Here is a 16,290-nt window from a genome sequence, read left to right as displayed (position 1 = left end):
TTGACTGGCTGAGGGGAGAAAGCCTTTTCACCACCCCATCTGCTTCTCATATGATTGGGACCCTCGCTTATCTTCTCTCTGCAGACAGGAGCTCAGAGCCCCCCTACAGAATGGTGTGGGGTTGGGGGGCGCTGCTGTGTCTGCCCTAGGAGTGGGACTGAGATTTTAGCCAGGACAGTCCACTGAGGCACGGAGAGTGGGCCTTCTGCTCGTGGGAGCCCATCAGCCTGTCCCAATTCCTGGTGGCCTCCTTCTTATAGGGCGGCTCCAGTGACAAGGGGAACTGTCAGGAGGGTGTTATGGGAGGAGGTGATGATCCTGGCTCAGTGTCGACATTTTCCAAGTCCCAGTTTGCCATCCGTGAAAGGCAGATAACAGTGGCAGTTAGGTCCCCAAGTCGACAGGAAGGTTCAGTAAGCAATGCCCAGTTCAGTTACTCAGCACCTGGCACCTGGCCCGAGTCCACTCTCAGTCCCTAAATCGTTCTCCCACCAACCACAGACCCAAGAAAGAGCTGTCAGAATGCATGCCCTCTCCTTTCTGGTGAGCGTCCCTAATGTATGCTGATCTCTTAAAAAAAAACCAGCCAACAATTACCCAAGTAATGTTCACGTGCTCCACGTACTGTCAGGCTGTACAGTCTGTACCCAGGGTACAGTGGGATGTGGGTCATGCTCACAGTGTAGAAGGAGATGTGAGTATAAGACGTAGCTAGAGAATAGGAGACATAGGACAAGAAGGGCTTATGGAAAGGTCTAGTGAGGTCTGGCACACAGTGCCCACTAGGAAATGTTTAAAACCACTCAGACTGGAGAGCATTCGAATGGGCACAACATCGTGAGGTGGTACTGGGAATTCCAGTACCAATTCGTGGAACTCTTACAGACCCCAGTCTGTGGAAAGACGGGTCTTGGGTAAAAAGCAGCCTCGGTCCTGATGCTGAACCCTTGCTAGTGGGGAGCAGGTGTGGCAATCTCCCTCCTGAGCAATCAGATAGACATTCCTTCCAGGCAAGAGCCTGGCACTTTCCCTGGAGGTAAATCAACCTTTTCAACTCCAAAGGTAGAGAATCAGGTTTGGAGAGCTGGGGAGGCTGGGGGTGGGGGTGTGGTACCGCAATGGTTGAAGGGCTCACCCAGCCCACAGAATAATCAAGATGCAGTTAACAAAGCACTGGGGTGTTCTGCTGGGGTGTAGATGGAGAGAGTCTTGAGGTGTTTGCTCTCTAGGTGGGAGGAAAGCATGGGAACTCAGGTGAAGACTTTCCCCAGGACTGTGGCTGGCACAAGAGTTGAATGTGGCTTTGGTCCCACCCACGTGCAGTCCTACCAGAAACCAGCTTCTTCCTCAAGGATGGGAACTGACGGAGGCTCGCTGTGTGCCAGGCACTGTGCTGAGCTGGGGGATCTACAGGGATCAGCATAGGCGGGAGCCAGATGACCTCTCACAGGGTCCCTGCCCTGCAGGGTTTTGTAATTCAGTTTAGGTTTTGTAAGGGCAAGGAACTAAACAGGGATCGGAAAAAAACAGTGCAAGAAGGAATGTGTTTTAGAAAAAATCACTCATGTTTTCTTATTTTTGTTTTGTTTGTATCTAGGAAAGCTATTGATGAATAATTCCTTTTATTAATGTTGATGGATATTGTACAATTGTCCTACTGGTTCTAATAGTTTTTTAGAGCTTATTTTATTTTATTTTTTTTGTGGGGAGAATTTTTTCTCGGCACATAACATAATCACATCATCTGCAAGTTAATGGAATTTTGCTTTTTTTCCCTTCCCAGCTGGTAATACTTTGTTTGTTTATTGGTCTAAAAGATTGGCAAATGCTTCCTGAGTAATGTTAAACAAGTCATTGGGTCATTTTTACCTTCCACTGACACCAGTAGGAATCCCTGCTCTTAGTTTAAGCTATATATCTCTTAAGGAAGTTGCTCTCTATTCCTATTTTGTTAAGAGATTAAAAAAAAAAAAGGAATAAATGTTGAAATTTAACAAGATTGGCATCTAAGGAGACATGTGTTTTTCCTCTTGATCCTGTTAGTGACATAAATTATATAGATAGATTTCCCTAATATTGACCCATCCTTGCCTTCCTGTCGTGAGCCGCATTTGGTTGAGCTCTGTATTTCTTTTAAGGAAAAACCTTTTCAAGCTACTTACTGTCATTTGAATTACTGCTCCGTGAAGATGCAGTTGATTTATCCTGTGGTTTAGAATAATGTCAACAGGATAGTTGAACTTCAGTTTGAGAAGTCAGCACTGGAGTGATGAACAAACCATTAATTTGTTAGGCCAGCATATTTCTACTGAATGCTGATATGTGCAAAGCACTCTGGTTGGATGGCCTCCAGTGCCCCTTGTAGCTCGGAGTTCTTACAATTCTATGCAATGGTTCCATTAGTCAGGATTTGTTGTTGTTGTTCCAAGTGACAGAAACACAGTTTAGCCTGGATTCAATGTGGATTAAGGGCATATATGGTTCATATAAATGGACAGCCCAAGAGTAGGTAGCTTCAGGCATAGCTGGATCCAGGGGCTCAGCATTATTAGGTTTTGCTCTCACTCTTTCCTTCTCTTGGCTCCACTTTCTTCTGTATTGGCCTCATTCCCAGGAAGACTTCCTTTATATGATACCTCCCAGAAGCTCTAGCTCTGGAGCTTCTAACACTCTGACATTCTCCCACAGCTGTAGGCTGAGAGTTTATCATTCCCACTTGTTCCAACAAGACTTCCCAAGTAGATTCATATTCGTTCTGCTTGGGACACATGCTGTCTTCTGGACCTTGAGGGTCGGGGATAAGATCAGCCTTATCTGAATCCTTGGACTGAGAGGGGAATGGGTAGGAAGGCCAAGTCCCGTTACCCACAGACGGGCAATCAGAAGCACAGTGGCAGAAATACCTGATGTCCATGTCATTGGGACCAGTGATCCCCCTTCTTTTGAGGTCTTTGCTGTCCTTTTTCATAGGTCAGAGGGGAGACTGCAAGGGGCTGTGATCTAATCCTAGGGCCCAGCAGGTCAGTGTCAGGGCCAGATTCTAAGTCTCTCTCTGAAATTCTAGGCCTTACTTGTTCCACTGAACTACACATAGAAACAGGAGTAGGGAGTTAAGGTGTTAGCTAGGCACTTTGAGATTTGGTTGTTAAATGAAGGGTGGCCCTGGGTCACCCTTACTGCTGACGCACTCACCCAATGTAATCCTTCATCTTGGTGATTCTCTATTATCCCCTTTCCAAAATAAACTTAGAAGGTAGACACTTTTAAAGGGGTGTCTTTGACGGGGTGTTAAATATTTTATGTGGAGCTTGTATAGTAACCAAGTTTTAGTTTGGCAAAATCTTGCCTTGTCCGATATGTCATGTCTTCACATACTTTTTTGTGTTTAAAGCTTTATTTTATATATGATGTGTGTCGAATTCAGGGCAAATTCAGTGATTTTCTACATATGTATTTAGTCTTCAGATCAAGGTGAAGTACTTGTTCAAACCCTCTACTAGCTTCTTCCCAGCCTCCCTGCTTTGCCCCAGTAGAGCCTGGCCTCAGGCAGTCCCTAACAACTTTCTACTGGGTGTACCAACCTGAGTCCAGGGACAGATAGGAACCTGTTCCTAAAGACTTATGCGAGGAGAGAGGAGGGAAGTTACCATCTACAGAGGATAAACGCTGAACTGTCTGTGCTCTAGGGGGCTGCAAGTGCACTGTCCAGTCGTAGTACTGGAAGGCCCCCTTGCTCCCTTTCTCCTCCTTCACAGATGAGGAAACTGAGGCTGCAAGAGAGGTAGGGTCTGCCAAAGGTCATGGGGTGATGCAGGTTCAAGGCCAAACAGATGATCTGTGGCTATAGGCCAGCCTCCCAATTTGGTCTGACTCTCATTTTATGATACCCTTGATCCTGCCTCCCCCAACCAGAAAATCATGAAACTCATATCTGCTGTATATGATAGAAAGAATGTAAGGGCTGGTAACTGACATTCTTGGGTTCAAATCCCTGCTCTGTTTTATGATCTTGGGCAAGACACTGAACCTCAGTGTTTTTATCTGTAGATGGGATCATATTAATACCAATCTCATAGGATGATCTTAACAGGTGTCATGTGCTCAGCACATTGTCTGGCACATGTGATTTTTATATTTGAAAAGCCAGTTTATAGCATCTCTTGGTGGGAGGTAAGGTGAGAAGTGATGTAAAAGTAGGCTGACAAGATCATAACCTCCCCCCAAGTATGAACACTCTAACATGCCTTTAATTTTGCTGTTCTCAATTGATTTAGTAATAATGATAATGTGATACTCAAGAACCAGACTCTGGAGATGGACTGCCTTGATTCAAATCCTGACTGTTGCATGGTGTAACCTTGGGTAAATGACTTAACCTCTTCGGGCTATAGTTTCTTTGAATGTAAAGTGAGGCTAATAATAGGGCCTACCTTATAGGGTAGCTCTGAGGACTGAATGAGATCATGGGTAAAGCATACTGCCTTAGCCCAGTACCTTCGTCGATGTGCAATAAATGTGACTTAGTATTACTGCCAACAATTTGATCTATACTTCTCTTTGGCCTGTAAGCACCTTGCTGGAAGTTGAGCTGCACTCTCTTTGTGCTAGAATGTCACTGAAAGCTCTCTCCTCATGTTTGTGTCACTGACCGAAGAGAAGAGTGACTGCCTGGGCAGGAGGAGCCTCTAGAAGTTACAGGAAGAGGTCAGCACTTGGAGAAGAGTGAATGGACCACTCTCCTGGGTTGCGGGTTTTTGTCTGTCGGGGACAATGTGTAGCTTTCACTGGTGACTCATCCTTGGGCAGCCGTGACCATTCCTGGGAAAATGCAGAATGGAGTTCAGCCCCACATGTGTCGGGAGGGTGTCTGGCTCTGGAGCTGATGGTGATGGGGAGGGCTCCTTTCTCTGAGGACCAACAAGTCAACTCAGCTAGCCATGGGTCAGGCTGAGCAACTGAAAGGAGCGGAGAAAATAAAAGGTGCTGGCTTGGCGGCCTCAGCTCTTTTTTAAATTTTGAAAAACGCTCCTTTCAGCTCTGAATCGGCCCCTTGAGCTGCAAGGAGCAGTGCCAGTTAACCCACATTTAATTGGAAACTGGGTTAAAGGACATTCTCTCCCCCCGCCACCAGAGCATGTCCTGCCTGTTGGCCCCTTTCCAGTGGCTGGTACAGTAACAGCCATTGACACGGCCCTGGCTGACTGGATGCTGGAATCAGCTGGGTGAGTGTCCGTCCCTCTCCTTCCACATCCGCCGACTCTCTCCTAATAGCATTTGCCAGCTCTGCAGAGAATGCAGACTTCCCCTTTGATTTTCGGAGAGATCAGTGTCCTTTGTTTATCTTTGTCTATCTCTGCTGTTTGGGAAACACCTCCACACATCCTCACTGTTAGATTTTAATTTTCCTGTTCAGCGGAATCTTTTCCTCTCCTGGGTGAAATGGTGAAAGTATGCAGGTTTCCTTTTGCCTGGTGACTCCTCCCCCCCCCCCCCCCCAGTCTGGAGTGTGTGTGTGTGTGTGTGTGTGTGAGAAAGAGAGGGAGAGAGAGAGAGCTTCCCACCCCCAATCCCTGGGCCTCACTGTGCCTTGTTTTGGGGGCTGGGACCTGTTAGGGATACAGTGACTCCCTTGTCTGCTAGGTTCCCACCAGCTGATGAGCAAGGTCATTTTCATACTCATGACACCTGCTTATCAAAACCGCCAGCTGCACCCCGACAAAGCCCCCTCCCCACACTGGAGAGAGACGAGATAAGAATAGACCAGGAGCTAGAGAGTGAAGGACACTATCCACTGACCGTGAAGGCGTGGATGGGCATCTGATTGGACGACTGGGCTGTGTGGGCTCTGGATTGATGTAAGTGCCCCACCAGAATGGTTTGAATTGGAAGAAGTTTTTTTAAACTAAACAATAAAGTATTTGTGCACATGTTATGTGATTTGATCCTTTTTTGGTTCTTGTGACCACTTGACTTTTTAGAAGGCAGTTTTGTAACATCCACCTGCCTCTTATCTTTTGAAAATGTGACGGCTCTGTATCAGGAAATACATAAATTGCATTGACTAGTGGGGTTTCAGTGCAGGTAACGAATGGCTGAGAGACGGTATGTGTGAGCTGGTGTTTTACTCCTTTCCTGTCATGGTTGTCGGTGCCCTCAGGGCTCCTCTGTCTGGATGGTTTGCTCTGGGCTTCCTGGTGGGCCCTGAGGACGAGCCTGGGTGGGTGGGTGGGGTCCCTTCCCTGTGGTCTCTGGAGCTGTATACTGAAGGGTAGCTGCTTCGATCTGTGGGAGCTGGCCATCAGGGAATTGGAAATCCAAAGAGCTCATCATGCCTAAAGCTGCTTGGGGATTGGTCCCTTACTCACCACTGAACAGGTTGTGGTCTTAAAAATAGAATAAGGGTGGGGCATCTGGGTGGTTCAATTAAGCCTCTGCCTTTGGCTCAGGTCATGACCTCAGGGTCTTGGGCTCGAGCCCCACATCGGCCTCTCTGCTCAGTGGAGGGTCTGCTTCTCCCTCCCATTCCCCCTCTGTGCTCTCTCTCTGTCTGCCTCAAATAAATAAAATCTTTAGAAAAAAAATGGAATAAGGGCAATGAAGTGCCTGGGGCTTTAGGTAGGGGAGGATCCAAGTTTGAGGAACCTGAAACATAATCTGGGGGAGGGCTTCCTAAAAGAAAAATAGTTCAAAGATAGCCTTTTTCAAATTTTGTAAAAACGCAAGACCATATGGATACCTTTCTAAGGAGGGGCTTTAACCTCATTAGCTTCCTGCTATGTCCAGTTTGGGCTATAACAAAACAAGCAGAGACACATTGTGAGGAGAAATTGAAGTGGGAAAATAAGAGGTCCATTTTAGGCCAGATTAGGAAGAGGATGTAGTATTCCCATGTGTCTACTCACTGCTGTTCAGCTCTACTAGTGTAGCAAAAAGCAGGCACAGTCATTTATGTGAATGAATGGGTGTGGCTGTGTTTCAATAAAACTTTATTTACATAAACAGGCAGACCATAGTTTGTCAACTTCTGGTGTAGACAATAATTTAAGGCTGTTTGGTGGATTTTTTGCTAAAAAGTAATAAGTTAAAAAAGCAAATTTTAGGGACGCCTGGGTGGCTCAGCTGGTTAAGCGGCTGCCTTCGGCTCAGGTCATGATCCCAGCGTCCTGGGATCGAGTCCCACATCGGGCTCCTTGCTCAGCAGGGAGTCTGCTTCTCCCTCTGCCTCTGCCTACCACTCTGTCTGCTTGTGCTCACTCTCGCTCCTCTCTCTCTCTGACAAATAAATCAATAAAATCTTTAAAAAAAAGCAAATTTTATAAATTTAATTTAAAAAGATGTTTTATTATTAACTATTTGTGTTCATTGTAAAAACTTTGAGAAGTTTAGAAAAATATAAAGAAGCAATAAAATAATCACGTAGAATTCTACCACTCATCAGTAAATGCTGTTAATCAGTGATTATTGCAGGAAATTTCCTTCTAGCATTGGTATGCATGTGCATACACACTAATTATTTTAATTGAAATTATGGTCATCAGTTTGGTTTCTGGTTTTCTTCTAGAATATGGCGGTCCAGTTGGTGATGGAAGTGGTACAGTTTTGGAGGATGGTGCTGTTTTGCATAAGGTTGTGGACTGTGGCGTCTGAGCTCTGGGTGTGAAGGCCAGTTATATCTGAGCTGGGAGGCCTTGGACAAATTACTTTTATTTCCTGTAAAATGGAGATACTCATCTTACCCACTTCCCACAGTGGTTGTGAGGGTTAAATAAGATCACCCACGAAGAGGGCCTAATTCTTGGCCAGACACAGGTTAAGTGTTCAGTAGATTTTGGACATTCTTCTTTTTTTTTTTTTTTTTAAAGATTTTATTTATTTATTTGACAGAGAGAGATCACAAGTAGGCAGAAAGGCAGGCAGAGAGAGAGAGGAGGAAGCAGGCTCCCCGCCGAGCAGAGAGCTCGACGTGGGACTCGATCCCAGCACCCTGAGACCATGACCCGAGCCGAAAGCAGCAGCCCAACCCACTGAGCCACCCAGGCGTCCCTATTTTGGACATTATTCTTTTTTTTTTTTTTTTTTAAAGGTTTTATTTATTTGACAGATAGAGATCACAAGTAGGCAGAGAGGCAGGCAGAGAGAGAGAGAAGAGGAAGCAGGTTCCCCGCTGAGCAGAGAGCCCGATGTGGGGCTCGATCCCAGGACCCTGAGATCATGACCTGAGCTGAAGGCAGAGGCTTCTGCCTACTGAGACACCCAGGCACCCCTCCCCTGTGATTCTTAATGTGACACAGTACAGAAAGGGCAGGTGTCCCTAAATCCCAAGGAGCAAGGCCCTGCGCGACAAGGCTCGCCTACTGGACAAGCAGCAGGGAGCCGTGTAGGAGAGGCTGGGCTCAGGAGGCAGCTGCCTGGGATCTGGTTCATGAGCTGCCACTTGCTGCCTGGTGCTCTTATTCAAGCCTGTGGCCTCCTCAGGCCTCGGTTTCCTCTCCTCTAAAGCAGTGTGATAATACCACCAGCACCTGGCACAGAGGAAGGGCTCACGTGTTAGTGGTCATGCTGCTGCTGTTGTCCTTGTCCCTGTCATTACGCTGTTATTATTACCAGTGAGACGTGACTGGTTTGGGAACAGAGCTCCCGTTCCTGCTCCTCTTGGCTGAGGTGTTTCCTGTGAAGAGATGGGCCCCGAATTCCTCCCCCGATACCTGCCTGTCTTCGTCCTGCAGACGCAGCTGAGTTGCCCGAGCCTCTTCTCCACACACACTCCTCCTGGCTTCTTGCTGCAACGTGGCTCGCTTGTTGTTTGAACTGCTCCAGAGACTTGGCAGGCCCACAGGCAGCCCTGCACATGCTGGCCTGTCCAGAAGGATGACAGAAGGCAGATGTGGTTCTGACCTCCTCAGAAACCCGCCTCCCTCTGACCTCCTGGTCCCAGCTCCCAAACACATGTCCCTGGCTTGGGGGCTGAGGGACCTGGATGAGGAGTAGGGAGTTGGATGAGACAGCCCACAAAGGTCAAAGAGTGGGGGGAGGACTTTTAAAACAGCTCTGGGTCCCTGGACGCTCAATTAGGAGACTTGCTGGTGAGCTGGGGCGCAGACCCCTGGTGTTGTGGATTTCCACGGAACAGATTATCTGTGGAATATTTTGACTTCAGGATTTATTCATGAGTCTTCCAGCCGAAATGAAAAGTGAGAAAGTTAAGCAATATGTTAAAAGGAAAGAAAATAAGCCAGACTTAGGGTCAGGAGTCCCAAACTGAAGTGTTCACAGGATCCCCAGGGCGGCATGGGCGGTGTGTTCCCTGTCCTGGGGACTGTTTCCTCCTTCCAGTTCCTGCCTCCTTTTGGGAATGCAAGCCCACTGTGACCAGATCTGCTGATTTCCCGAGAGACTCCAGAAGTCAGGATCTTAATGTAAAATCTTCAGATTTCTCCTGAAAGCACTTCTGAGTTTGAAAGGTTTGCAACCAATCGGCCAAAAAAAAAAAAAAAAAAAAACAAACAACCCCACAAAAAACCTTTAAATTATATCTCTGGGCTGGAATTGAAAAGCCACCAGCTTGCAAGGGACTTAAGACATGCTCTGCTTGTGCCTGTGGAATTTGCAGATGAGGAAACTGAGGTCAGGAGAGACATGACTTATTCATGATCCCAGAGCTGGATTTGAATTCAGGTCTCTGGGGCTCCAATCCCAGGCCTTCCCCTCCCCCACCTCCCAGCATTACCGGGATAGTGTGTTTGGCCTCCACGAGGGCTTTTGGATGGAGTTTTACTACAGGTGGCAGGGGTCATCCGAGCTCTGCTGTGTAGCTCACAGAGTGGCAGCAGGAGGAAGGGGCCCCAGGGAGCCTGAACATGGTCTCCATTCTCGGTTGACTCCAAGACGTCTGCACATACCCAGAAGAGGCTGTTCTTGGCAGAGCCGCCTCCTCAGACTCATCATCTTGAACAGTGCATGGGTTTAATTTTGCCGAAGTTCGAGCTGTTCTAGGCAAGTACATCCAGCGTGGTTCAGCAGAATTTTCTGCCTGAGAATCTATACCGTTTAAAATATTTTGGAGATCTTAACACAAAGCAGGCTACAATAATCACCATGATGTCAGGCCAAAGTCAGCCTTGTCCTTTGGCTAGAAAAGACCGGTGCTGCCTCTGGACTGTGGCATCAAACCCCAGCTGCTCAGCAGAGCAGCCCTGCTGGGATAAGGTGATGAGAAATTTGCATCTGTTAGATGGTTGGTATGGCCAAATGACTGACCAAGGGGCTCCTGTTCTTCAGGGGTTGGGGGTGGTGATGCACGGGGTAGGGGGGGCATGGGGGAGAGGGGGTGGTGATGCACGGGGGTGGGGGTGAGGGATGGGGGAGAGGGTTATGCATGGTCGGAGACTTATGTACTCACTCATGTGCTGCTCAGTCTGCTCGTAAAAAGAAGAGTTCTATTTTTGCAAGTTAGTGCAGCCTGAACCCCAAACACGAAAGCCAGTCTTTTGGAGGAAATTGATCAGGATCCAGGAGCAGCTGTCAGGCCCCGGGAGGGTGACTCATGAGCAGCTACGTTCCTGGAACACACCCGTCCCTGGCCAGCTAGGAAAAGGCTTAGCAAGGAGGTAAATGTGGAGGGGTGGGGTGGGTGCTGCAGGCCTGGCCTCTCCTTTCAAAAACAATGTGTGCTACAGTCAAGGCATCTATCCCCTAGGATCCTCCAGGCTGCTTTAAAAATCGGAGTTTCTGCAGGCCTGGCTGCAGGCTGGCTGCCTGTTTTCCTCTGGAAGAACCACAGGGTCATCTCCCAAGCCTGATCTTGGAACAAACAAAATTGGTTCTAACTCAGGCTCAGCAGGAGGCATGTGCCACCGCCGCTCTTTTGTGGCCGCCTTTCCTTCAGGGCTGTTGGAAGGGTTTCTGAAATCGGTGCGATCTATGGTTCTCAGCGGCGGGTACAACTGGTTTTTCAGGCTGTTGAGAAGGAAAGTCTGTGATTTATGTGGCTGAAGTATGGTGTGATTGAACCCCCACCTCCAATCTCTAAAGTTCCAGAACAAACAGAATTCACGTGAATCCACAGTTTATTTATTAACTTTTTGCAGACGAATAATACCCAAGCAGAAGAGGCTGCACGTAACCACATAGCTCTCTGGCTTTTCCCCCCACAGAACACACCTTTGCGTTCAGATCAGGAAGCACAGCATGAGCAGTGCCCAGAATTGTTTCCTGTGGCCCTCTCCGTGGCAGCTGGGGGAGGAGCGGACCACTATCCTGACTTCCGACTTTCTGTAAAGGGAATCGCCAGGATGGGGGTCAGTGGTTTTGTACTTCAGCCATCCTAAGCAGGGGGTGCCATGAAGCTGAGGGAACACTCAGCTGGGGAGGGTTGTTCTCTGAGTGTTGGAAGGGAGGTTCTCGTGGTATTCGTGGGCTGGGGAAGATGTGGTTTCATTGGCTGGGACAGAGACGGATTTGTGGGCACATCCTTGACAGCAGGGGAGCACGAGGAATTGTGACCGTGCCTAGGGGGCCGTGCTGGGCGGGCAGCACCCTGAATTTGTGATGGTGTTGGTCATGTTGTATGTGCCCCCGACACATTGCCATTTTCTTAAAGGCGTGATTGTTGAGGAAGTAGGAGAAGCTGTGAGCTGCCTCCTGGGGTGGAGTGGGGTCCTGAAGGGGAGCCAGCAAGAAATGCCATGTGTCGTTGCTGATAGAAATCTGATCATCCCGGAAGCCGCCTGTTAGCATGTGGGCTCCTGGGAGCTGTTCTCGGAGGGCCCGGACGGTGCCTGCTGACAATGGACGTGGTAGGAGGCAGCCCTGCCTAATGAGTTCCTCGTCTCCTGGCCAAAGTTGTGGGGTTTCTTTGTGGGAAGCCGTGAGCCTCTTTGATGGTTTGTTTAAAAACAAGAGAAGTCTGTCTCGTCCGTGTGGCTGTTCCACGTGGACTTCACACTGGTCCTTGACACCGACAGCTGGGAGCTCGCCGGCAGGTGTGGACATAGCCCGGCCTCTCAGTGATTTGCGCTCACGTTACTTGGATGTGCGCCTGGGGTGATTTCTATATATATACTTGCTTTGTGTGGCTCAAGGCAGCAGAGAGTAGCAGATCCTAGTAAGAGTGGTTCCTATTGATTCAGAATTCATTCAACATTTATTAAGCGCCAGCTGGGTACCAGGTGCTAGGGATGACTTTACCGATAGTGAGTGGGGTGTGTGACCTTTATCGACCTACGGTGTTACAGGTAAGCTAGTGGCTCATTTTTTTTTGGGGGGGTGTATATGTTGTACATTTGTCTCTCCTGTTGTGTGCTGCTGATGTCCTAACCAGGAACTTGCCCCAAACAAGATATTATGTGTAAAGCATTTTGTGCACTAGGAAATGTTTGGCAAGTAAGCCCTTGGGGTTATTTTTATCCCACAGCCTTCCCTTTATGTGCCAAGTTACGGTATAACGAGCAGGCCCTCTGCTGGGCACACTACTAACATTATTCTCTGCCTTTTGCATAGTAGGGAGCAGAGCCTTGTGGAGGCGATGCCCACTTCCCTTTAAGGACTCAAGTTGCTTCTCCAAACTTTACGCTTAGCTGCCAGCTGTGGACAGTTAAGGTCTTAGGCAGAGCTGATGGGACAGGAGAGGCAAGACTGTCCAGCTACTGGAATGCTGTATTGATTAGGGAACTTCCCTGTGACTCTGATTCATGCTGAGGCTTTTCTGTTGTGCCATAAACACAGTTCCCATTGGGAATGCTCCTTTAGTCCTTGTCATCCTGTTTGACTGGGTGAAGGTGGTGACAGGAGGCACTCAGGTGGCAGGTGGGTTACAGCAGACACTTTGACGACTTATGGTCGTGTTTGCTTCCCTGGACTGTCATTCTGCTCTGCTGCTTCCTGTCTGTGGTCATGCCTCAATTTCCTCATCTATCAAATGGGGGTGATGGGATTGCTACAATAATCCAGACGAAGAGCTAACAGGTACTCACAGTCTTTTCTCTTTAGTTATTCCTGCATTTTCCCGTCTCCCATATCCTGAAGGCACTCTCAACAGAAGCAGAGTCTCTTTTGACCAACAGTGTAGCTTAAAATTTTGACTTTTATGGTCTACATTTTAGACTGGGCTCCTTTGTTGATTTTTTAAAGACTTCATGTAATTTATTAGAGAGAGAGCGTGCGTGCGAGCACACACGCTTGAATGGGGGAGGGGCAGGGGGAAGAGAAGGAGAGATAATTTCTCTGGCAGACTCCGTATCAAGAGGGGTGCTGGATGCAGGGTTCAACCTGAGCTGAAACCAAGAGTTGGATGCTCAACCGGCTAAGCCACACTGCACCCCTCCTTTGAAGATTTGAAGTGGGCATCCTATAAAGAGGGTGACCAATTCATCCCTTGTACCCCCATTTATCTCAGGGACCGCATGGACTGCACTATTCTCTGAGTGCATGGGGAAGGCTCAGGTTTCCGGGCTGGCCGGGGTGAGAGGTTGGGGAGTGCTGGTGCATGGAGGAGGCAGTAACTTGAAAGGGGACCTGTGGGTGGGAGATGATGCTGGCTCTTACTTTAGAGTAGTTTGTTTATGTGTCTGTCCTTGGCCAGAGAAAGAGGAAATGTCAGGCATAGACCGACAGCACCAGGAGCCCAACCCAAGGGAATGGAAGGAAGACCCGGCTGGTAAATCTGGACAAGCCACTGGAGGGTTCCAGGAAGGAAGCTCGGAGGGCGTTGCCTTTCCCTTGCCAAGTTTTTGTCTCTTACAGATGCGGAAACATTATCAGGGTGGATCCATGAGAAAACGAGTCCCCTGACAAGTCCGTTAGTAAGCGGCTCCAGACTGTCGTGATCTCCCTGGGTGTTGTAACCAGTCGTAGGTGCCGAGGACATTCTTCTGGGTTGGTCAGGGGCCCACATGCGTGGACCAGGCACTCTCCCCCAGTTTCCGCAGCCCTTTGTGCCCGGGGGTCTGTGACCCTTATTCCATCTAGTCTTTAAGAGCAGGGAGTGGCTTGTGTGTCTCCCTCTCTGGGCAAATGAACTTCTGGAGGGCACGGCCTGTGGGGGTGTGTGTGAGCGTGCACGTGCGTGTGTCAGAGTTACCAACCGTGTTTGTTTCCTGTGGCTACTGGAACACATGACTGCAGATAGTGGTTTCAGACAACGCACGATTGTTGTTTTACAGTTTTGGAAGTTCATAGTCTAAAATCTGTCTTACGGGGCTCCCTTCAAGTTGTCGGTAGGCCTGGATCCTTCTGGAGGCTTTGGGGCAGAATCTGTTTCTTTGCCTTTTCTGGTTTCTATTTATTTATTTATATTTATTTTTATTAGTTTTTAAAGATTTATTTATTTATTTATTTGAGAGACAGAGATCGCAAGTAGGCAGGAGAGAGAGGAGGAAGCAGGCTCCCCGACGAGCAGAGAGACCAATGCAGGGCTCGATCCCAGGACCCTGGAATCATGACCTGAGCCGAAGGCAGAGGCTTTAACCCACTGAGCCACCCAGGCACCTCCCTTTTCGGTTTTTAGAGGTTCACTGCATTTGTTGAATTATAGCCCCTTTCCTGGGTCTCTGCCCTCTGCTTCCTACGTGTCTCCTACTACTGCTCTGACCCTCTCGTGTCCCTCTTAGGGGAGCCTGATGAGCAGGAGGATGTCAGGCCTGCCTGGGGAATCCGGGATACTCTCCCCACCTCAAGATCTTTAATTTCATCACATCAGCGAGGTTCCTTGTGCTGTGCAAGGTGATACATTCCCTGGTCCTAGGAATTGGAATATGGGTGTCTTTCGGGCGCTGGTCTTTAGCCTGCCACACTCACACATTCCCTGTAGTGCTAGACTCGCACGTCCCAGCTCTGCCCCCCGCCCCCAGCTTTGTGATGCTGGCAAGTTACTGAACAGCCCATGCAGCTCCCCATCTGGTAATAGTACTGCCCCTTCTGAGGCTTAATTGAAGTAATAGATGTGAAGGGCTTAGAGAACCACCTGGCACCAAAGTGAATGCATTTTGAGTATTTGCTGTTATCGTTGTTACTCTCTTATTCTTCATAAGTACTCAGAAAGTGTTTGGATGCGTGTTCCACTTTCCATTTTGGTTGTTCTGACTATTGACACTTACAACTGAAAAGTCTTATCATTAGAGTAAGTATATATATATTTGTAAATATATATATATGTATATATATTTAATTTAAGACTCTCACTCAGCGTTTAGGATATAAGACTATAAGACTAATGCATCTTGTGTGTGGAAATATTTTCTATTCCTTTGTAGAATGATACATAAGTAGTACTGAGTGTAGGAAGAGGTTAATCTAGTACCTAAATAATCCGATTGGCTACCATTTAAGTCTTTTCTCACATTGCTGTCCGCTTCGTGGGGCTTTTGTCCTTATGTTCCCACCATGGCTGCTCGTCTCCTGCCCTCATGCCCATGTTCCAGCTGGGGAGGAACTAGAAGGGAGGTCCAGCACTAAGGCAGGGAAGCCAAGGCCTTCGGGAATCCTACATCTTTGACCAGAACCGGGGTATGTGTCCTTCCATAGCTGCAGGGGGTTTGGGAAGGTGAGATTGTTTAACTGCAGCATGTTGGGTTCTGTCGGTAAGGGCAAACAGATGCATCAGCCTCTGTCATGATTCCCCAGGGAAACTCTGGCTGGGGTAGGTTCCCCCAGATCCTAATAAGAATGGTTGTGTGTTTATCACAACATCATAATGGCAGAGAACTTTGAACAGCCTACATATCCATTAGTGGGAAATTCACAAATAAATTGCCATCATATCCATACCATTGAGTGCTCTAAAGCAGTTATGACCTGCATGTATCAACATGGGTAAATGTCAAACATGTAAAATAAACAATTGTAGAAGGTTAGGTATAATACAGTATAATTCCACTTAGATAAAGTTTACATACAGAAAACTGGCTTCTAGTTACCCAGTAAGGAAAAAATATGAGTCAGGAGTGATCAGCATCACCAGAAGTGGGGAGGAATGTTACCAGGCAGGGATGTTCCATGAGCATCCGTTGTTACCTGTGACCAGGGAAGGATCTGGGTTTTGTGGGGCCTGCTGCATATATAATTGGGGGAGACTCCCTTTTAAGAAAAAGAGGGCTCCACCTTGGGCTTTACTGTAAATCTGCCCCAAACTGGCCTTTGCATGAGTGTGGGTGACTCAGTGGATTAAATGTCTACCTTTGGCTAGGGTCATGATCTCAGGGTCCTAGGATCGAGCCCAGTGTCACACCCTCTGTTCAGTGGAGTCTGTTTCTCCCTCTGCCTGCCAGTCTGCCTGCTTGTGCTCTGTCTCTCTCA

At 48.0% G+C, this 16,290-nt stretch overlaps 1 protein-coding gene across 2 annotated transcripts in view; it reads left to right on the top strand.

Moving 5' to 3' along the window:
* ARHGEF3 (Rho guanine nucleotide exchange factor 3) overlaps positions 1-16,290 on the top strand; it is a 314,187-nt gene that overhangs the window by 42,682 nt on the left and 255,215 nt on the right. The window contains exon 1 of one of the 2 annotated variants that reach the window (XM_059161244.1): positions 11,173-11,297. The exons of the other annotated variant lie outside the window; for it this stretch is intronic. The gene's annotated coding sequence lies outside the window, so the exon portion shown is untranslated. Of the gene's footprint in view, positions 1-11,172; positions 11,298-16,290 lie in introns of those variants that run through there. 2 annotated transcript variants of the gene reach the window in all.

This window comes from Mustela lutreola, chromosome 2, assembly GCF_030435805.1.
Source record: "Mustela lutreola isolate mMusLut2 chromosome 2, mMusLut2.pri, whole genome shotgun sequence".
NCBI classification, from domain to species: domain Eukaryota; kingdom Metazoa; phylum Chordata; class Mammalia; order Carnivora; family Mustelidae; genus Mustela; species Mustela lutreola.
Note: the sequence above shows the minus strand (reverse complement) of the source record. Positions and strands in the feature narration are given on the sequence as shown.